Consider the following 23,553-nt stretch of genomic DNA (forward strand, 5'->3'; position numbering starts at 1 on the left):
GGTTCGAGTTCTTTGTTCTCCTCCCTCAGATATAAAGGGTACAGAAGAAATTTCACTTGCCCTGTCAGTTCCATTAACAAATATTTCCTGGTAGCCACAGAGGTTAGGCAACAAACAGGGAAAAGAATATTTGGAGTCTTGGAGGGAATATTGCACTCCTCTTAGCTTAATTTTATGTATTTAAGATTAGGAGCAAAGCAAAACAAACAGACGATAACAACAAAATAAGCCCCAAACTTACTCCTCCAAAGTCTCAAAATAGTAGGTTTAAAAGACAGCATGGAGAACGGTCACCTAAGTGGGCTTGGGTCCAAAAGGAGTCCTTCAGTAAGATCCCCCTCCCCCCCCCTTTTTTTTTCCTAACGTAGATCCTTAACTTTAATAAACCTGGTTTTATTATCCATAAATTGCCTAACAATAGTCCTGATTTCGCTGGTCTATTGTAAGGATTAATCACAGGAAAGCTGGGTTTAAAGCACACAGTATGAAATCTACCTTAGCTATTATAACAAGGAGTACAAAAGTGGAAAGAAAGGAATAATCCTAGTGAGAGGGAGGACATAGAGGCAAGAAACCTCTCAGGAAGCAGCAGAACCAACCCTAAAGATGGAAACAGGGTCTCTAGTTTCCCGACCAAACTGCGGAAGGACAGGATTTCTATCTTCCTTCAGGCTGACTGAGCCCCACACAGACACAGGCCAGTAAGTGCGCAGCAGCCCTTATTCAGGCATTTGGGAAAGGAATGATTGCTTTGGGGACCTGTCAAAGACAATTACGGTATGATCCCACTTAAGTGTGGAACAGGGGAAGCCGTTTGGAGGGTGGATGTGGAGAAAACGATTTCTTTAATAAGTCACCACAGTGTTTCCTATTTCTCTGCACTATGACATTGTAGTTGCACCCAAAGGAATTCCAGAGTTGTTGGATGACCCGGAGAAATGCTCAGGGAAAGATGAGAAATTTCCAGGGACTTTAGTAGGGAATTGACAGGAGCTAGGGACTGGAAATTAACTGGAAAAGTAGATGGGGCCAGACCAGGAAGAGTTTGTGCGACATGCTAAGGAGACGAGAATTTCTCCTTGAAGCACGGGCAACCGGGAGCCAGAGGAATTGCAGGCAGGGGTGTCTCATGCCCACATTGACACTCTAGCATGACAGCTCTGTTCGCAGTGTGACAAATTAACTGCAAAGAAGGGGCCTGGATCACGGGGGCCAACTGCAATGAATCTGAGAGCAGCAATAAACAAACGAACTGTTTTTGATCCTGGGAAAATTTTCCCTTTTCCTTATTCACCTCAAGAATAACAACACGTTGGGCGCCTGGCTGGCTCAGTCCAAAGAGCATGCAAAACTCGATCTCAGGGTCGTGAGTTCAAGCCCCACATTGGGCGTGGAGCCTACTTAAAAAAAAGAGAGAGAGAGAAGCATAGCAAAATACTCAAGAAAGTTGCCAAACATAATTGCAATGTTCATGCTGATGTTCTGAGAAAGTAAGGTTGTTCTGTGAAAATGGCAATCCTGATTTGTGGAGTGCAAACGATAGGCACGAATGGCCAAGGCTAAGGGGAGACAGGTTTTTTTTTCTTAATGTGTTTTTATTTTTGAGAGAGAAGACAGAGCGTTAGCGGGGGAGGGGCAGAGAGAGAGGGAGACACAGAATCCAAAGCAGGCTCCAGGCTCTGAGCGGTCAGCACACAGCCTGATGCGGGGATTGAACCCACGAACCTTGAGATCGTGACCTGAGCCGCAGACAGACGCTTAATGACTGAGTCACCCAGTAGCCCCTAGATCATTACTTTTAAGCAACACTTCTGAAATCTAGGCCCAAAGTGTAACTTTCTCATAACCTGCCTTAAGTGGAATCTCACGTATGGGCTGGCCAACAGCCCTCAGTTTTAGGAATGGCAAGCTGCCCACACCGACTGACAGGGTCTGTCCGCATTCCAAACTGGGCGAGAGCAAACCTCCCCTGTCCAGTTCCTGGAATCCCACAGAAGTTTACATGCAGCCCTTCTTTTCTAGAAAACCAAATTAATCTTCCACCTTTGAAAGCTTGAATTTCCCCTACAAACCCCTTTCAAATTCAGAAGAAACCGGTTCGAAGCAGGGGAGTGGGCGGGTGTAGGGAGTGAGAGGAGAAAAGGCCCGTGAAGCCTGTGGGGTCCCAGAGGGGAGATGGCCATCTCCCTAAGAATGAACCGTGTCACCAGAAGCTGCGCTGGGGACGTGTGCTCGCTGTTTGCTTTGGCCAGCGCTGGCTGAGAGGTCGCAGGGTTACTTCTCCCCAGAGACCCTGAGCAGGGCCCCAGGCAGCCCCAGCTCCCCCAGCACGCTGCCTGCAGCCTGCAGCCCTCGCCTGGGGCTGCCCTACCATTTCCGGAATGTCCTAGAAAGGGGAAGCCCGCCAGCCCCGAGGGGCCCAGCTCTGAGCAAACAAAGAACTCAGAGGGCCTCCCGAGCTGCTGGGCTTTACGGGGGTGGGCTGGGCGGAAGGCGCAGGGCTGGGGATTGAAACCACATGGGCTGGAGGGTTCGAGAATGCCTCAGACCCCACCAGGCTTTGGGGCGGAGGAGGTGGCAGGCTGTGAGTCCTTTTCCGACTCCAGTCTCCCTCTGCAGGGCCCTGGACCACCAGTGTCCCCGCAGAAAAAGCACTATTGTAGCTGGCTTTTTCTTTTTTATTGTCCCCCTTAATTTAGTGAAAGGTCATTCCTCACCTCCCACCCCCGAATACCAGAAAATGACCAGAAACCCCAAGGCCTGGGGCCTTTGACTCCGAGCCCCGTCTCCCGGATTTTTCTACTTATAGGAGGTTTCCCAACTCCCTCCGGTAAGACAGCAAGAAGGGCCGGATTTGGGAGTGAAGGTCCAGGGCCGGTATGTATATCAAAGTAGTGTAAGAGACACATTAACCCTTTTTCAATGTAAAACTTCACGGGGCGCCTGGGTGGCTCAGTCGGTTGAGCGTCCGACTTCAGCTCAGGTCACCATCTCGCGGTCCATGAGTTCGAGCCCCGCGTGGGGCCCTGGGCTGACAGCTCAGAGCCTGGAGCCTGTTTCAGATTCTGTGTCTCCCTCTCTCTGGCCCTCCCCCGTTCATGCTCTGTCTCTTTCTGTCTCAAAAATAAATAAAGGTTTAAAAAAAAAATTAAAAAAAAAAACTTCAAAGAATTACAAGACTAATACAGAAATATATTCTCTCATTCTCCTCAACCCTCCTCCCCTCCCCCATGTAATTCCTGGTAGCGATTTTAGAAATGCTCTTCTAAAGTTTCCTCTCTGTAGTTTATACGTACATGCATGTGTACATATACATAGAAAACTCGGTTTCACATAGAACAAAATGAGATTCGTGTTGCGTGTATGGTTTGCCATTTATTTTCACTAGGCTTTGAAAGTTGTTTCATGCCAGACTATAGAGAGCAAACTTTTGTTCCCAAATTGGATTTATAATTATAAAAAGTGGGGAACAAACAAGAGAGAGGGATTGGCTATAGTAACTTATCAGCATTTTTTTTTTAACTTAAAAAAAATTTTTTTTTACCTTTATTTATTTTTAAGAGACAGACCACAAGTGGGGAGGGGCAGAGAGAGAAGGAGACACAGAATCCGAAGCAGGCTCCAGGCTCCGAGCTGTCACCACAGAGCCCAATGCGGGGCTCGAACCCACAGACCAAGAGATCGTGACCTGAGCCAAAGTCGGACGCTCAACCACCTGAGCCACCCAGGTGGCCCTCAGCAGTTGTGACCTGTAGGCCAAATCTAGTAACACTTTTCCTGTCCCTGCCCCTGCCCCCCCTTCTGTATGACCCGGAATTAAAAATTAAGAATGGTTTAGGACATGTAGGTGGCTCAGTTGGTTGAGCGTCAGACTTTTGGTTTCAACTCAGTTCACAATCTCACAGTTGGGGCCCTGAAACAGGCTTAGCGCTGACAGCGGGGAGCCTGCCTGGGATCCTCTCTCTCTCTCTCTCTCTCTCTCTCTCTCTCTCTCTGCCCCTCCCCCGCTCACACACACTGTCTCTCAAAATAAATAAACTTTTAAAAAAGTTAAAAAAAAGAATTTGTTTTTCCACTTTTAAATGGCGGAAATACAAAAAAAGAATAATGTTCTTTGTCACACGAGAATGATACGAAGTTTAACTTCAGTGTCCATAAATCCAGTTCATTGGAACACAGAGCAAATGCATTCCTGTCTGCATCACCCGCGGCTGCCTTCACGCTACAGCGGCACAGCTGAGTATTTGCAACAGAAATTGCAGGGCCTACAAAGCTTAACATGTTTACTCTCTGGTCCTTTACGGAAATACGGAATACGGAATACGGAAATACGCAAACTTCTGAGCTGTAGAACAGTTTTCAACTTAGGAGGAACCACCTTGGATGGGAGATTTCAAAAGGTTATTGTATTCTTAGAAATCAAAAAAAGGGGTGCCTGGCTGGCTCAGTCGGTGGAGTATGCGACTCTGAATCTCGGGGTCGTGAGTTCGAGCCCCCGTGGTGGGGGCGGACCCTGCTTAAAAATAAAATCTTAAAACAAAATCAAACATACAACGGAAGAAAGAGGACTGGGCTGGGCGCTAGGGGCCTGGGTTTGAGAGCCGGTGATGGTGTCCTACCTGCAGGAAGGAACTCAGTTTTGTCTCCTTATGGCTGAGTATCCATATCTGTAATACTGAGGGGTTAGACTGGATCTCGAAGCACCCTTTCAGTGATAACACTTTAAGATTCTAACTCGGTAATTCTTACGTTCGCTGCGGCTGGCCAGCCATATGTCAGAAGATGGGCTGTCATTAGTTGGAGAGAGAGAACCCTCTAGATTAGCCTGTGGGGCCGTGGTTGGTGCCTCCACCGTCCCTCCATCTGTTGCTTCGCTCCCCTGCTGCCCCGCCTCCCCCAACCTTTGCTAAAAGGCTTCCTCTGGGACAAGTCTAGACCAGAGTTTTTCAACTTTGGTTTGGTTTCGCTTTTTTCAACAAGTCAGCACTGTTGACATTTTGGGCCAGATAATTCTTTGTTGTGGGAGCTGCCCTGTGCTTTATGGGATATATAGCAGCATCCCTGGCCTCTGTGCACTCACTCTATAACCCCTCCTCCCCCATCAAGTTGCAACCATCGAAAGTGTCTTCAGACATGGCCAGATGGTTCCGGGCAAACAAAATGGCCCCCGTTTGAGAATCACCGCTCTCTAGGGTCTCTTTCTAAGCCTGGCGCAAGCTACCAGATTCTGGTTCACAGTGGGCTCTTCCCTCTGTGCGTCGGTAAGGCATTTACCCTGTATTGTAATTCAGCACTTAAGCAGAAAAAATTAATTACTGAGTTAATTTAAATAGTTTTTCATAAAGTGGCTCATATTGGTCTGGGTTCATCATTTGCAGTGTGCCGATTTCACCCCCCAAAGCGTAATGAATGTGTTCGGTAAGACAGGGACGGTGTTTTGTAACTTCTTTGATTTCGCACGAGTGCCCACAAAGACTTCAATAGTACTTATTCACACAAATATTCTCCTCTCCACTGTGGCCCAGCAGGACAGCTCTCTGTCAGAGCCAGAGAGACTTAAGCGGATCCGGTCAAAGTTCTTCAGGTGGGACCTTGATCCTGGAGGTCAGGGGTGGGATAAGGGAGGCAATGGGAGATCCAAATGTCTAGGTGCTTCCCTTACGGGTACTCAAATGATCTTAAAGCTGAAATGTGAGCCGAAGATTAAAGAGCAATCTTTAGGGAAGTTTCCATGGCACCTGGCAGAGGAGACAAAGGAACCTATAGCAAGTGGCTTTGACCTCTGAATCCCACAGGCAAAACACTAAGTGGGAGAAGGGGGAAACGAAAGTTGTGGGGTTTCTCTTGTAAAATCACCTAGGAAAAGTTGTGGTTGAGGCTCCTGGGTGGACAGGATTTCTGAAAATAGTCAGTCTGCTGCTGGACATGAGTTCACGATGTCTTAGCTCCAAGCCAAAGTCCTACCTCTCATCTCTGGTGTCTCTTGGGTACGTCCAGGGAGGGACACATCAAGAACCCAGTGAAGGGGGGGCGCCTGGGTGGCGCATTCGGTTGAGCGTCCGACTTCAGCCAGGTCACGATCTCGCAGTCCGGGAGTTCGAGCCCCGCGTCGGGCTCTGGGCTGATGGCTCAGAGCCTGGAGCCTGTTTCCGATTCTGTGTCTCCCTCTCTCTCTGCCCCTCCCCCGTTCATGCTCTGTCTCTTTCTGTCCCAAAAATAAATAAACATTGGAAAAAAAAAAAAAAAAAAAAAGAACCCAGTGAAGGTTCCTGACAACCTATCCCCTGGGCCAATCCTCTCCTGTGTGATGGCACTCCGGAGTTCTGGGGGGTCCTATTTCTAGTCCTACTCCCCAAATTTTTGGCAAGCTGCTTAAGGGCAGGATCCTTATCACTGTCTCTATTTGGTGGAAGGAACAGTGGCCAATGGAATCAGAACACATGGACCTTAGTCCCCTACAAGCTGAGTGACTACTGCTGATCATGTTCCCTGACCCTCACTGCTCATCTCTGATAAGTAGGGATATTGCCATTGTGGTGGATAGACCCTAAGGGGGCCCCCCTAATCCCTACCTCCTGGTATTCATGCTTTTGGGTAATCACGGGCCCTTGAATGTGGGTGGGACCTATAGCTAGCTTCTAACCAATAGAACGTGGCCAAGTAGATGGGCTGTCACTCCCACGATCCCATCAAATTATAGGCTCCCACCTAGCAGACTGGAGTTAGAAGCACTCCTGCTGGCCTTGAAGAAGCAAGCTGCCATGTTTTCTGCCTATGGAAAGCGCCACACGACAGGGAACTATAGGTGGTCACTGACAGCAAGCTAGCAAAAGACAGAAACTCTCAGTCCTACAACCACAAGAAACTGAATGCTGCCAGCCGCCATGTGAATGGAGAAGCCCATCCTTCCTCAGTTGAGCCCCCAGATGAGAACCCAGTCCTGGCCAACACCTTGACTGTAGCCTCGAGAGGCTCTAAGCAGAGGATTTAGTTAAACCACGTCTGGACTCCTGGCCCACAGAAACTGTGATACTAAATGTGTGTTGTTTTCAGCTGCTAAATTTGTGGTACTTTGTTACATAGCGATAGGTAATTAATACGCCTGCCCCTTTGGTCCGTGTGTAAAGGATCTGTAATCTGCAGGGTACGACATACTCACAGCCCAACATCTAGCATAGGGTCAGACACATCACACTCTCGATAGCTCTTTGTGGATGATGATATTCTTGGTCAAATAAGGTTAAAATGGGCATCAAAGTGAGGAAGGATTTTGATGCCTAGGATTCTTCCCCTGGACAGTGGGGATCTTTACCCCCAGAATTCAGACCTTCTAAGAGATGAACAGATCACGCCCCGAAGGACTCCAAGTCTAAACGCTAGATCCCCGAAACCTTCCGCCCTCACCCCATCTGTATCTCCCTGGCATTTACAGTGGGAAGAGAGTCAACCAGTGTGGTTCTGGTCAGTACTAAACATTTTTTAAATTACCAAGACTTGTCCTTCACTAACTCACTGCCTCTGTTCTGTTGCATAGAGGCTGAGGTCTAGGGTGTCCACCTGATGTCTTGGCTTCTCGCTGAAACATGAGTCGCACGTTAAGGGCTACTTCTACCCTATCGTGGCTGTACCCCCACAGAGCACTTGTTCACTGCTTTGTAAGGCAAGGGTTATATTCTGTTTCCTGTATAATCAACGCATGTGCTCAAGCAAGGGGAATTGGGCTAGGATGTGGTGATGGATGGGCCAGATATCAGGGGCAGGTGCCTAGATGATCACCAGAAGACATGGCTGTGAAGAATATGCCACAGCATGTGGCTCTGAAAAGCCCACTGAGCCTTGGTGAGAAGGCATTGTTGTTGTTGTTGTTGTTGTTGTTGTTTTTAATGTTTATTTCTGAGAGACAGAGAGAGAGAGAGAGAGAGAGAGCGGGGGAGGGGCAGAGAGAGAAGGAGACACAAAATCCGAAGCAGGCTCCAGGCCCTGAGCTGTCAGCACAGAGCCCGACGTGGGGCTCGACCTCATGAACTGTGAGATCATGACGTGAGCCAACATCGGACGCTTAACCGACTGGGCCACCCGGGGGCCCCGTGTTGTTGCTTTCTTGTTTGCTTGTTTTATAATGTTTATTTATTTATTTTGAGACAGGGAAAAAGCGAGAGAGAGCATGCGTGCGATTGGGGTAAGGGCAGAGAGAGGGAGAGAGAATCCCAAGCAGGCTCCATGCTGCCAGTGCAGAGCCCGACACGGGGCCTGACCTTATGAACCAGGAGATTATGACCGGAGCCGAAACCAAGAGTTGGACACTCGACCAACTGAGCCACCCAGGTGCCCCAGGAAGGTGTCGCTTCACATCTGGAAATGTTAGCGTTTGCTTTGGCGGCATGTAGACGAACTTCTGGAAATCTTAGCACTTCTGCCGCATGCATGAGACTGGGATTTGCTCAGGGTAGTAAGGGCATAGGAGAAACTCAACACGAATCAGCAAGACGTCGCTCTTCCACAAAGAGAATAGATTCCTGGGAGGCAGGGCGGTCTGGTGCCCGTCTTGGTAGTTTTCACAAAACTTGCTTATTGAACCAAACTGACTTAGGAGCCCCGGATTACAGTCCTATCCTCAGGGGAAGAAAAGAACAGCAGGCCCACTGATTCTAGCCCATGCAGGCTTCTTGATAAACACGCTGAGAGGAGACCGAGTTGCTCTGATGTATTGGGGTCCTTCCACCTGATCTCACCATGTTCCTTTTACAGCCGGACTTGTCCACTCAGCAGGGGGCCTTCCACGTGCCACGCAGACACACAGCGTGGGGACGGCAGCGGGCAGCAGGACAGGAGAGCATCCGGGAGCTGAGGGGAAAGGACCGCTCCGGCACTAATGGGGAAGGCCATGGCGAAGAAACCACTGGGTTCTGCCTAGAAACCTGTTCCATGAAATCAGTTATTTCGTGTCGCGTGTCCCGCTTCCCCAGCAATTCTGTGCGATCGAGTCCACAAGCTTTATGAAGTCCGCTCTGTGCATAAGAAAGCAGGCTAATTCTGTACGAGAAAGGCCACGGCTGCCTGCAGTGACCCGGTGGTCAAAACCACTTACTTGAAGTTTCTTGGGCTTTGTAGAGTTCTCTCTTAGGTTGGATTTACCTGCCTGCACATGAGGCTGTCCTGGGGACACCTGGGAAGTCTCCAGCCCTTGTCCTCAAGGTCTTTCCTCTCTGCTTTATATGTTCTTCTCCTCCCCTATGCTCATGTCCCACTTCCTCTCGCTCATTCATTCATTCATTCATTCACTCAACACGTGTTTACTGAGCTTCTAACCCCTGAAGAATTTTACTAGGTACTGGATATACAACGATGGAGAACAGACTGTCACCTCCCTGGAGGAACTCACAGTCTGGGAGGGGACAGATATATGCACACACAGTTACGGTACAACATACCAAGGGTCTGTAAGGGGCACGTGCGGACATACCTGCGCTTTTGTTCTCCCTGCTCCTATGTCCAAGCCGGGAAAGAATCCAAAAGATTAAGTCGAGCCGAGATCCTGAAGTCCGATGAGACCCAAATACGCTAACCCCTCCCAGAGGCATTTTTTGCTTATTTCCCAGCGTTTTCATTTCTCGCCCGTTTACTGATCAAAACCAGCACAGTATGTCTGTTTAAAGTGTTCCGGGTCAAGTACCGCTCCTCTAACTCGGGCTGTCACCACCGCACTCCCCTTCTTTCTAGTAACTCCCAGCCCCCTGCTCCCCGTCTGCAAGGGGCTCCTCACACACAGCCTGTCAGACTAATTCGCTTGGAGTGAATTCTGATCGCGGCCCTCTCATCTGCTGGTCAAGCAATTTAAACTCCCTCCACCTCGATCTCCGAAATGTATACAGTGGTTATGATGATGCCCTGCTGATCCTGTTACGTATTTGTGGCGAAGAAATGGGACGACGTTTGTGAAAAATCTTAACGGGTGTAAGGAGAGATCCCGCGTATGTTATTCTTGTTGTCATTTTACCAGCCAAGTTCAGGGCCCTGCATGGGAGAGAGTCTATCCACAGCCCAACCCTTCACTCTCAAGTTGCAGGCCACTGTCTCAGGCTCGTCCCTCCTCGTGTCTAACAAAACGAATGCTCCAATCTTACAGGATTGGTCTAACCCACATCGCCCGTGTGCGTCTTCTTAGCATCCCATCTGCACCATTTTCCAGGCGATTCCTTCTGCCTGAAATGTCCTCTCCTCCTCCCCTGTTAACCCCCACTCTACCCTCATCCGAATCGTATCTCCTTTCCTTTTTAGCTGGTTCAGTTTTCACGCTTCAGGATAGGCTCCTTTCAAACCACACTGGCTCATGGCAATTTCCCCATCCCCTGAGCTCCTTCCCATAATACCACACACCTGGCAGGTAGCACGGCAGCCACATGGATAGATTTGTATCACTTTTCAATGGGTGTGAATAGTTTCCTCCTCTAAACACCCCTTGCATGGGTTGAGTTAGGGCCACCCTCCTTCCCACCCCCCCCCCAACTTATGAATGTTGAAATCCTAACCCACAGTACCTCAGAATGTGAAGGTATTTGGAAATAAGGTCTTTAAAGGGGAATTACGTTAAAAGGAGACCATTAACGTGGGTCCTAAGCCAATCTGACCGATGTCTTTACAGAGGAGATGAGGACACAAACAGGTACAGAAGGAAGACTGTAGGAAGCCACCAGAAGACAACCGTCCACATCCCTGCGGACACCGTGATCTTGGACTTCCAACCTTCAGCATGGTGAGAATGACTTTCTGTGGTTTAAGTCACCCAATCTGTGGTACTTTGTTATGATGGCAAAGTGATACCACGCTGAAAGGCTGCCATTTTCTAATTTTCTCCAGAGCTCAAATAAGGGAAACATTTGCCAAGGACCTTGTCATTTTTTTTCTCACTTGGCTCCGTATCCCCGCCCCCCCCCCCAACCCGTATCTTTTCATATGGTGTATCGTATACGTCCCACGCAGGCTGTAAATTACTAAAAGTCAGGGCCATGTCGTCTATTACACATACTCAGTAGGGCCCAGTAAGGGACTTTGAGCACAGAGGTTGTATAAGAAATGCCTGAAGGGGGAAGCATGTTGGAAAAGCGTCTCAGCCACTGGGCTGATACAGACTGCCCTCAAAGGAAGTTCGTTGAGGACACTCGTTCTTTTTTCTAAAGGTTTTTCTCCAGGAAATGAACTCTCGTGATGAAACGCATCTGGCTGAGAGCGTACAGAGCAATGACATTAAGTGTAATTGACATTAAAGCATCTCCCTGGACTGCGGTTGACGGAGCTCCCAGGCTTCAGGCTCGGGTTGCACCAAGCACTGACATTCAAGCTTGCCCATCGTCTGGAACACTGAATTCTTCTCCTTTCCCCAGGCACAGAACGGCCCCCAGGGGGTTGAGCAAATAAGAGCTCCAGCTACTTTCTCTTTACGGAGAAAGGTGCAGCTCAAAACTTTTATCTGATCGAGTTCCTTTTTTCTCCTGCCAGCTTCTCCTTTGAGTCCTGTTGCCCGGACCACATAAATCCCCAGAGATGTACCTCCCCCAATTAAGATTTTGGCAGAAGTATGGAAAATACAAACCCTGTTTTCGTGCCCTTGAATAAAGCAGAGGCCGGCTGGAACATTCAAAAGGAACCCGACTAGGGACTAACAGGGAAGGGGGCAATAGACGCGGACACGGAGCAGAACAACATTTACAAACATTTGTTCTTAAACAATCGGCCCAATTAGCTTGCTCACAGGCACCGTTCTTTCCACCTCTAGGCTGAGTAAATTCCTCTTTAATTCTTTGGCTTTTCTTCCTTTGGTTTTTTTGTTTGTTTTGGTTTCTTTTCAGAGAAGATGTTGGGATTAGACATCTGTCATATACTGACCTTCTGACCATGGTGGGTTGATGGCCTGCCCCAGGGTGAATACAGAGCCCCCATAATTCTCAGCTCTCATTCTCCATGGCAGCAAGACAGAGCATGGCTGAATCATGCTGTCACCCCCTGCTCCATGCAGGTAGGGTCAAAGATGATCTCCTTGTCCCCTCTCCTGACTTGACTTCTATTTGTTAGTGAGAAGCTAGCTTCTCTTTGGGATTGGAGTGTGGGCCAGCGAACTTGAAGACACAGAACTAGCTCTCTACCTTAAAGCTCTAAATAGCTCTAGAAGTTATCGACACATCAGCTAATGGAACAGCCCTTCAAGGAGGCCACATGGGCAATGGCCTGTTCTATGATACTTATGGGCCTCCCTCCATTTGGGGGGTTGGGGGTCTTGCCCATTTGTGCTATCCATGCAGCTGGGGCCTTGCAAAGGTGGATGTTTTATTCCAGAGTTCTGTAATGTTAGACTGAGGGAGACCTTGGATCTCTTATTATGTCCAACATCATGAAATATGGCACAGCACATGAAATGGATAGGGTGACTATTTAGAGTTCAGGGATGGTCACTGGCTTGGAATCAGGAGGTCCAGGTTTGAGCCCTAGATCTATTACTAACTAATCTGAATGAACTTGGATAAATTCCTTCATCTTTCTAAGCCTCTAAAGTAATGATTGCTTTGATTTTCACTGAAATTATCCCAACTCAAGGTGGAAGCACGGATGGTCTTTCACCGATCAGAAGTTCTGATGAGCAGTTATATAGGCTTTAATGAATATACCGGGAAATGAAACATGCAGTTCATGACATTTGTTTGGGGATCAAAGATCTACCTTCCTTCCTTCCTTCCTCCTTCCCCCGTCTTTCTTTCTCTTTTCTTTTTTCCTTTCTTTTCTTTTCTTTTCTTTTTTTATCTCTTTTTCTCTCTGTCTCTCTTCCTTTCTATCTCTACACCCAACGTGGGACTCCAACTTACAACCCTGAGATCAAGAGTCGCATGCTCTACCCACTGAGCCAGGCAGGTGCCCCTGGGATCAAAAGGATTTCAAAATATAGGGCTCATTGAGAGAAAAATCAGAAGAGCCTTGGGGGTTAAAAAAGTGGGGACTGTTCAACTAGATGCTACGGAAACCCCTCTAGTTCTGACAATTTGGAATTCTTGTCTTGTGTTGTCATCCTATAGAAGTTGTCATTGTACAGACTGGAGAAGGTTGGGGAGGGCACTACTTGTGACACAGCACGTCTGTTCTGTCATTTAACACAACCATCCTGAGGAAGCTGTAATTATCCTATTGATGGAGAAACAGACGCAGAGAGGTTTAGCGTGTGCACAGCTTACAACTCGGACTGCACTCTTTAGGGGACACCAGGCATCAGGGCATGAGGACCATAAAGCAATACGTGGGAGCGACCCACTTGGGGAGGAACCAAGGCCTCCTGCCCACAGCCAGCACCCTCTAAACACGCCACCTTGGAAGCTGTCGTAGATTGAATCTGTCTCCTCCATTATCATCATGTTGATGCCCTAACCCCCAATGTGGCTCCATTGAAAGATGCGGCCTCCGGGAAAAACAAGTATCATATGACCTCACTCATCTGTGCAATTTAAGAAACACAACAGATGACCAGAGGGGAGGGGTAGGAAAAAGAAGATAAAAACGGAGAGGGAGGCAAATCGTAAGAGAGTCTTCAATACAGAGAACAAACTGGTGGTTGCTGGAGGGGCGGTGGGTGGGGGATGGGCTAACTGGGGGATGGGCATGAAGGAGGGCACTCGTTGGGATGAGCACTGGGTGTCACACAGAAGTGATGAATCACCGGGTTCTACTCCTGAAGACGAGGCTATATACTGTATGTTAACTAACTTGAATTAAAATAAATAAATAAATACATTTAATTAAAAAAAAAAAAAGATGGGGCCTCTAAGGAAGTAACTGAGGTTAAATGAGGTCAAAAGGGTGGGGCCCTAATCTGGTAGGATTATTGTCCTTATACAAAGAGACACCAGGGAGAGTGCCTCCCCTCCCCTCCCCAGCCGTGCTGGCCCCTGCACCCGTCCACCGAGAAAAGGCCACGTAAGAACACAGTGAGAAGGTAGCTGTCCACAAGGAAGACAGTCCCCTAAGAAACCGAATTTGCCAACACCTTGATCGTGGGCTTTTAGCCACCAGACCTGTGAGAACACAACCGCTGGCAAAGCTACCGGGCCCGTGATATTTTTCTTACGGCAGGCCAGTCAGACTAATACGGACAACCAGATCCTTCGGCCCTGCCGAGGCTGCAGATGACCAGCCCCAGCCTGACTGCAGACTCGGGAGCAATCGCTGGCCAGAGCCATCTAGCTAACCTCTTCTGAATCCCTGCCCCACAGAGACGGTGAAACAATCAGTGTTTGTAGTTTTAAGCCCCTAACGTGGGGAGTGGGTCACTGGTTTCGCAGCGAGAGATACTTGACGCCAGGGGACAGGGAGGGGGCCCTATTTATCCCCAGGGCGTTTTGCATAACAGCAGGAAGGAAGCGGCAGTCGGCAGTCGTGGATGGGGCTTTACTTGTGGGATGGGGCCCAGCTCTGCTCTATCCTGCAGGCAAAAAGCTCATTCGATGCTTCCTTCTTTCAGCTCTGCAAAATGGTGGAGAGATGCTTAGCTGTGCTCGGGCCCACAGAGTAACATCTCCCTAATGATGCTTCCTTCTCCCTAAAAAGGTTTGTTGAGCATTCCTCAGCCCTGCTTGTGGCTCCAGGGAACCACACCCCTCCCCACCCCCCACCGCCAAGAATATCACCAATTGGACACTTTCTTTCCAGAACTCTTTTACCTTGCTAATAAATTGTTTGGTTAATGTTTCTATTGAACGCTGAGGCTTATGACCACAGTAACGTCTAACAGTTTGAGAAGCGGCAACACTGAGGGATATACATTCAGTCCTGGGAGAATGGAGGAATCGTGGGGGTTAAACACCTGGGACCCATTTATCGGCGGGCTCCGAGAAGAACTTGGAGAGGTGACTGCCACCGTTGCAGAATTTTCCGAGTGGGTTTAGGACATCAGGCCTAACCTTAAACGATCCCCGTTTAGAATGTCAGAGCTACAGTACCTCAGACATCACCAGTACTTTAGAAATCAACTTCTTTCTTTATGTCGCAAGAAGACACGAAGGCCCAGGGGCTCAGTACCCTGCCCACGTGTCAAGTGCCGTGCAGGGAGATGATTCGGCCGGGGCTGGAGCTCTGGCCTTGGCATTTGAAGTGCAGGCTGTTCTAAGTGCCTCCAGGGCTCCCTCCAGAGGACAGTGTGGAACTATCACCTTCTCCTGTACCAGCACTGTACCACACCCCCGTCTGTGGTCACGCATTTTCTTCCTGCTCCTTCCTACCTGGTCCCGTCTGCACAAACCCCAGAAGTTTGGTCACACTGATCACTCAACCCCCCCTTTCAAAAGGAATCCATGCTGCTCTGTTCAAACTCTGATGGCCAGCAAGCCTCTGTTAGGGCAGGAAGATGGTGTAAGGGCTAGAAGATAGTGGAGAACGTAGGCACGGTGGAAGGCTTGAGTGCCAATCTCTACCGCTAGAAATCAGACTTGGGGACTCCATGGACAGCACGACCGTGGCCTGCTGGCTTTGGGCGGGCCCGTTAACCTAGCCGGGCCCCACCGTCTCCCTCTCTAAAAGGCACTGCTCGGGGCACCTAGGTGGCTCAGGCGGTCAAGCGTCCAACTTAGGCTCAGGTCATGATCTTGTGGTCCGTGGGTTCGAGCCCCGTGTCGGGCTCTGTGCTGACAGTTCAGAGTCTGGAGCCTGCTTGGGATACTGTGTCTCCTTCTCTCTCTGCCCCTCCCTTGCTTGTGTTCTCTCTCTCTCTCTCAAAACTAAACATAAAAAAAGGCACTCCTAATTATTTTCTCATATAAGTTCTGCTGTTGGGTATATCATTTTAGTTGTGCAAAAAACCCACAAAGCCAGTAGACTACCCAAATATTTACAGTCCGTGTGATCAAAGTTTGTTCAACTGTTGACCTCACATCGTGTTGTGGTAAATACGGGGGCTCTGGAGCTAGACGGACCTGGATTTAAAATCTGTGTTATCCCTTCTGGGTGATGGACCTGGCCAAGTTACTTGGCCCCTCTGAGCCCCGGGTTGTTTTCATTTACCAAATATGGTGGTTGTTAGTGCCCAGGTCGCAGGTGGTTATGAGGGTATTAAATAAGATCATCCCATAAAGGACTTCTCAGTGTGGCACAGAGAAGATGTTCAGTGGATATTAGCTATACTTTTTCTATCTTGTATCTAATTCCTTAGCCCACTTTATGTGCCAGGAATTGTGCTAGGCACTGGGGATTCCAATATAAGAGACAATAATTTTCTCAAGAGGTTCAGGAGGTCGTTCCTATCTAGGCTTGGCTCTAAGACCTTTGGAAAATGTGGGAAAGACCAATGATCTGTCAAAACACTAAAGAAACGAATGTATTTAAATATGGATGTGTGTGTGTTATTTTTAAAAATGATTAAGACAGTGTCTGAAAGCTCAGCAAAAAGCCAGTGTCTCCTGGGAGCCATTTAACAGCTACTTTCAGTGAGAAGATAAATATCAGGCTGTGAACTTTCCAGAACGTGCTCATTCACGATTACCTGCAGGCCACTATGAAGACAGAGCTGCTGTCCCCACCCTGGGCGAGCCTGGGCATGAAGGGAAGGAGGGGGGAGAAACAGATCCAGTGGGTGAGAAGGGTGAGTACTGTCCCCTAGGGTCTGTTCAGGTTCCCCATGCACCTACAGGCAACAAGTGATGCCCCAAGCAGGTGTGGGAATCATCTGAGTGTGTGTAATGTCTGAACGAGAACATGAGAATACGTGGCTTGCTGAACGGAGTCAATAGATGTTGAAAAGCCGTGTGCTGCATGGGTTATAATTTCTGTTAGCTTTACTGCTTCAGTCTTAACTATCTCACACTTAAAAGAATAGGGATGGTCAACTGACTTTTGGAAGGCAGTGAGGTAAGTGCTGTTCTGGTGGAGACGCCAAGCTGTGCCGGGGGCCACACGGGGGAGGGAGCGGCACCCTGGACCTGATGAAGTGTGGGAACACCCACAGGACAGCTGTGATGCCCTGCGTCTACAAGGAATGGCGTTTTCCATAATTCTCTGCAAATGCTCTCAGTTGAGTCATAACTGTTGCTTAATAAAGTTCTTTTTAGGGCACCTGGGTGGCTCAGTTGGTTAAGCGTCCGACTCTTGATCTTGGCTCAGGTCATGATCTCACAGTTTGTGAGTTTGAGCCCCATGTCAGGCTCTGCACTGACAGGGCGGAGCCTGCTTGGGATTCTCTCTTTCTCTCTCTGCCCTTCCCCCACTCATGCATGTGCCGGCTGTCTCTCTCAAAATAAATAAATAAACTAAGGGGCGCCTGCGTGGCTCAGTCAGTTGAACATCCCACTTCAGCTCACGTCACGATCTCACGGTTCATGAGTTCAAGCCCCGTATTAGGCTCTTTGCTGTCAGTGTGGAGCCTGCTTTGGATCCTCTGTCCCGACCCTCCTCTCTGCCCCTCCCTTGCTCACACATGTTCTCGCTCTTTCCCTCTCAAAAATAAACATTAAGAAATCTTGCCATTTGCGACTACGTGGACGGAACTGGAGGGTATTATGCTAAGCGAAATTAGTCAGAGAAAGACAAATATCATATGACTTCGCTCATATGAGGACTTTAAGACAGAGAACAGATGAACATAAGGAAGGGAAGCAAAAATAATATAAAAACAGGGAGGGGGACAAAACACAAGAGACTCTTTAAATATGGAGAACAGGGGCGCCTGGGTGGCGTAGTCGGTTAAGCGTCCGACTTCAGCCAGGTCACGATCTCGCGGTCTGTGAGTTCGAGCCCCGCGTCGGGCTCCGGGCTGATGGCTCGGAGCCTGGAGCCTGTTTCCGATTCTGTGTCTCCCTCTCTCTCTGCCCCTCCCCCGTTCATGCTCTGTCTCTCTGTGTCCCAAAAATAAATAAACGTTGAAAAAAAAATTTAAAAAAAAATAAATATGGAGAACAAACAGAGGGTTGCTGGAGGGGTTGTGGGAGGGGGGAGGGGCTAAGTGGGTAGGGGGGGTATTAGGGAATCTACTCCTGAAATCATTGTTGCACTAGATGCTAACTAACTTGGATGTAAATTATAAAAAAATAAATTAAATTTAAAAATAAAATAAAATAAAATAAAATAAATAAACATCCAAAAAATTAAATAAATAAATAAATGAACTTTAAAAACCGATCTTTTCCGTTTCTAGTCCAAAAGGGAAGAAGCGAGGAACTCTGCGCCCAGCCCTGGGCTCTGCCTGATGGAATTTGCTGGAGAAGTAGTCTAATAAGACTTGGTCTCCAAGTGCAAGTGACTTATAATCCATGTGGGGAGGGAGAGCTAAGATAGGTGGAGCAAATAATTTTACCCATTAAGTATTTCTCAAGCCCCTGCTGTGCCTGCCTGAGCTGTGATTTCTCTTCCTCACAGCCAGAACCTCACCTCCAGGGCAGTGGTCCTCCAAGAGCCATTTTCAAACAGCGTCAGCATCATCCGCCAACCTGTTACAAATGCAAATTGTCGGTCCCCTCCCGCAGTCCCTGGGGTGGGGCAGGTGCTCTGCGTGTCAACAAGCCCTCAGGTGCATATGACGCGTGCAGGCACTCAAGTTTGGGAACCATCGGATTCAACAGGCCTGGTTGGTGTGGGAGGCCAGAGAACTGCTTGTCCGGGGGGCAGCTCCTGGAAGGGCTCGAGCTCACCCTGCATCCTGAAGCTGAGCAGGACCCCAAAGAGCCGTGGGAGGACCTCTGAGGGGACAGACGAGCCAAAGGGCCGGAAACAGGAAGGAATGGAAAGCGTGAAGCCAGTAACCTGCTCTTGACTCAGCCCTGAAGAAGGCATCCCTCTAGTTCACAAACGATTCCTGAGGGTCTACCCTTGCAGCTGATTACTTATGATTGATAACTCGCCAATTTCCAAAAAGGATTCAAGGGGATTTAGAGTGTCGCAACACGTCTAACACAGGGGCATAAACAATGCAAGTAGAACAGAGTCCCACTAAAAGAACTGGGAAATAGATCTTTCAGGCACCGGGGATGGATTAACTGAGGGCTTGCTGGGAGCAAGGCCCTGGCGCGAGATGCTGTGGGGTTTGCGGAGAGATGAAGGAACGCACAAGGGAAAAGGCACACAAATAACCGTATTTGGGAAAAGAGCTGTGCGGGTTTGAGATGCTTCCAGCTGCGGAAGAGGGTGCCCAGGCCTTGAAGGAAGGAGAGGGTTTGGGTGCTGAGATTAGGGCCACGGTTGGGCCTGGGAAGGAGCATCAGCGGAAAGAACAGTGTCCACAAAGTCCCCAAGGCAAGAAGCAATGGAGGTCACGGGTAGGGTAAACCAATGGGAACCATGGGATCTCTCACACCGAAAAAGCTGGGGCTCACTCTTACAGGATCTCAACTTCCGTTAGAGACATTTGCGTCCAGTGTGCTGGTCAGTGGGGAGTCACCGGAGGCGTTACAGCAGGAGAGTAACGTGAAGGAAGTTGCATTTTAGGAAGCTGAATTTAGCAGAAGCGTGTAGGATGGGGCGGAAGCAGGGAGTCCAGGAAGGGAGGTCACTGAGGAGCTGGGGTCTCAGCTCTAGAGGAGGAAGGATGGCCTGAGCTGGGGCAGCAGGAGCGTAAGGAAGAGAGAGAGTTGAAAGAGAGGCTTTGGAGTTATAATGGACAGCTTGCTACTCAAAGTGTGGTCCTGGGACCAGCAGCACCAGCATCGACTGGGAGCTTATTAGAAATGTGGGGCTTTAGGCCCCACCCAGATCCTTACTTGAGTCAGAATCTGCATTAAAATTTTTTAATGTCTATTTATTTATTTATTTTGAGAGAGGTGGGGGGCAGAGAGAGAGAGAGAGAGAGAGAGAGAGAGAGAGAGAGAGAACACCAAGCAGGCTCCACGCTGTCAGCACAGAGCCCAATATGGGGTTCAGATTCACAACCCATGAGATCATGACCTGAGCCAAAACCAAGAGCCGGATGCTTAACCGACTGAGTCACCCAGGCACCCCTAGAATCTGTCCCAGAATTTTAACAAGAACCGTGGGCGGTCTATATTCACAGTAAAGGCAGAGAAGCACTGTTCCTCAGCCCAGACAGCTTACTGACTAAAAGTAGGGAGTAGAGAAAGGGGATTTTAAGGTAGTGTCAGATGTTTTGAGGGTTGGATCATAAAGAGTAGGGGGTAGAGTCAGAATAAGTTTGCGCGGAGGCGGAGAAGACCCGACTGATGGCCAGCTTGTGGGTTCAGAAGCCTACAGTAAGAGGGATATGCTGGGAGCCAGAATGTTCGTTTTAATTTTTGAATCTTTACTTCGAGTCCAAACTGTTTGGTGTAGCCACTTAAATCATATTATGTACAACTGCTTCTGTAAAATGGAAAAATGACGATATTACCCAGATTTTATAGGGGAAAAAATCCAAATTAAGTCACCAAACATTTGCCAACAATAATAATAGTGTTGATAACAACATATATTACCGTTTGTTGAGTGCTTGCTCTGTTCTAGATAAAGTACTAAATAATTTACTTCTATGTAAATCCGTAAGAACAGGCCTGCCCAAAACTGCCTTTTTTGTTGTACATTTTTGTACCATATAGTTTATCTACTTATTTGTCTATCTCCCCCCCTCCCCCCCCAAAAAAACCCTCTTTGGTTTCCCAGTACTAAATATAAGGTCTTACACTAAACTTGATTTTTTGGGTTTTGTTTCAATGAATGGAAAACCAATGGAGGGAGAGTAACTACCTGTACAGCGCTTTAAACATCATGCTGTTTGCCCACACATGATGTTTTGTTTATGTATCTGCCTCACGTAGGCAGAGACACCTTTCATCATTCTGTTCCCAGTAGTGAACCCAGCATCAGGCATATAGTAAGTGCTCAATAAATTTGGACGAATGAATGATCTTGTAGTTTGCACTCAAAGGTTTTCGAAATGTGATAATCGACTCCTGAAGTTAGTAAAAGGGACCCCGGAATCCCCAGGACTGAAACAACCAAAGACTGTTATAACATAATCCAGTATGTTTTCATTTGGCCAAAGAACGGATGTCATAACCAAAGAGTCGCGATCTCTATGAAGTTCTGGACAAAGGAAACAGAAAAATGAGGTTTGGACGGTGTCATTCTACCCTGTGCAGGGAACAGACTGTTCTTCTAATGAAAACAGACACCTCTTCAAGCTGGAGACGGCTTGCCCAGTTACACCAGCCGAATGGAAGGATCCTTCTAGTTACCACAGCATCCCCTGGTCTGTAATCTGCCCTCCTGAGGACCTGTAACCGCCCCTGGCCCCGCGGGAGTGTTCTAAACAAGTAACCAATCTTGGTATAGGCTGCTAAAACCCGCCTGACAGAGTAGAAAGAAATTTGGATCCCAGCTCCGTCACCGCCAAGTCTGAAACCTTGAGCAAGTTCCCTGACTTCCATGAGTGTTCGTTTCTTCATCTGTAAAAGAAGAATGAAACTAACTTCCCAAGGTTATGAACGTTAAGAAACAAAACAGTGTAGGGGCGCCCGAGTGGCTCAGTCGTTGAGTGTCTGACTTCAGCGCAGGTCATGATCTTGCAGTTGACGAGATCGAGCCCCACGTGGGGCTCTGTGCTGACAGCTCAGAGCCTGGAGCCTGCTTTGGATCCTGAGTCTCCCTCTCTCTCTGGCCCTCCCCCGCTCATGCTCTGTCTCTCTTTGTCTCTCAAAAATAAATAAACCTTAGAAAAAAAAATTTGAAAAAACAGTGTAGATAAAACCCAGTGTCTAGAACCTAACAAAATAACCATCAATGCTCCCGTCCATCCCTGCTTCTGATCATCCTCCCCCCACCCCCACCCTCGGATATCCCTCTGATGGTTAACAGGGACATATTATTATTCTGCATTCCTGCAGGTGGACACAGGCCCATGGTGACCACCATGGCCTCAGCAGCAGCAAGCCTGTCTTCATACCCTTATTTTCAGTTCCCGGACTTCCTAGCAATTCCTCCAGCTGACTTTAGGGCCAGTGTTCTTCTCGCCCAACCCCAAGTCTGTAGGACCAGTTCCAGACCCTCTTTTTTACCCTTTCATCCTCCTGGGCACCTAAAGAGCATGAGGTCTACCTAGAACACGTGGAATCTAGTGCGCTCTCCCCAAGCAGAGACCACGGAAGTCCCGACGATGCCAAGGGCAGAACTTGCCACAGGTCAACAACCAGACTGGACTGTGGGTGCTGTAAGCCACCCTTCCCTTTTCCAAGCTCTGTGAAAGGTCTGCTACTTCCAATGTGCAGAAAAGGGTCTTGAGGTAATCTCAAGGGAACAAACAAAAGAAAAATTCAGGGGCATAGGAACGGAATCCCCCACCACAAGGCCATATGGGTTGTCTTACATTAAAGTCCACTAAAACCTCTTTTGATTGGTGGCCCTGATCTTTCCATTCGTTCCACCTTCCAACCTCCCTCTGGCACTGGCTTGTTCTTACCCTGCGAGCCTGAAGGGGGAGCCGCCGAGCCCAAATTCTGGGAAATCAGTGGTGTTCGGAGGTAGGGAAGTTTCTAGTAGTTACGGCCTGCCTCCCCTGTGCCAGGTGCCTTTCCTCCAACTTCATCACTTTTGCCCAACCCCAGGGCTACACCCTCTTGAGAAGGATTGACTATAAATGGTCATCAGGGGGAAGCGGCCAGAATGCCAAGAGCTATAAGCCCGACAGAGCTTGTGTATCAGCCTGACAGCTTCAATAGCCCAGAGTCTGCATGGAATCCCAAACAGCCCTTGTTTCTTCCTCCCCAACCACAGGCTGCCTGCCTGCCTCCTTGGCCTTGTTTAAACAAGAGACAGCAGGCTGCGTTTGGACGAGAAGGCTGGTGGCCGTTCCTCAGTGCTGGAGAGCAGGTCAGCAAGTCACTGCTCAGACTGAACATGAATTGCTTTCCTGCTTTGGGGGTCTTCCCGGATTCTAGAAAGTGGGGGGCGATGGAGTTTTATCATTTGAGAAGTCTGCTGCCAGAGGTGAGGCATGACCGTGAGCAGGGTCAATTGTCGGGGACTGCACATACTAATAATTACAGCAAACGTGACTGTATGCCAGGCCTGGCATTAGGCCACAGAGTGCTCGCCTGGCCCTTGGCACGTAGTAAGTACTCAGTAAGTGACAGCCATTACCAGCAACCATCTTGTAGACCATCCTACAAAAAGATCACCTTTCTTTCTCCTTTGTTTTTTGGCAGCTCAGGATGCAGACACTCAGAGAAGTTCAAAGACTTATTCATGGCCAGCAAGTCAGAAAGATGGAGTGCGGAGCCAGGCTGGTTTGGTTGCAGAGATCATTCTGTGCCCCCTATACCGTGGTGGCAAGGAGATGACCACGGATTATGGTCCCAGCTCTGATTATTCCCTCCCCATGCCCCTCCAACATCCTCATTCTGGGCTTGTAGCAGGAGTTGAAATCAGTGACCTCCGAGGATCCTTCCAGTATGACGTGCCGTGACTTGGGATCGCCAGTCTCGGGGAAAGGGGGAGCTCCTCCCTGGCTGAGAAATCTGCCTCCTTCCCTAAGAGAAAGCTGTCACAGATGAGGACAGATGATGGAGTTCCCCGAGAAGAAATGAAGAGCTTGGGCTCTCTTATCAGGCC

The 23,553-nt window shown here is 48.7% G+C and overlaps 1 protein-coding gene across 1 annotated transcript in view; it reads right to left on the reverse strand.

The window, feature by feature from the left end:
- Positions 1-23,553, reverse strand: part of CLMP (CXADR like membrane protein) — a 100,037-nt gene that overhangs the window by 51,005 nt on the left and 25,479 nt on the right.

Source organism: Prionailurus viverrinus, chromosome D1, assembly GCF_022837055.1.
Source record: "Prionailurus viverrinus isolate Anna chromosome D1, UM_Priviv_1.0, whole genome shotgun sequence".
NCBI lineage: Eukaryota > Metazoa > Chordata > Mammalia > Carnivora > Felidae > Prionailurus > Prionailurus viverrinus.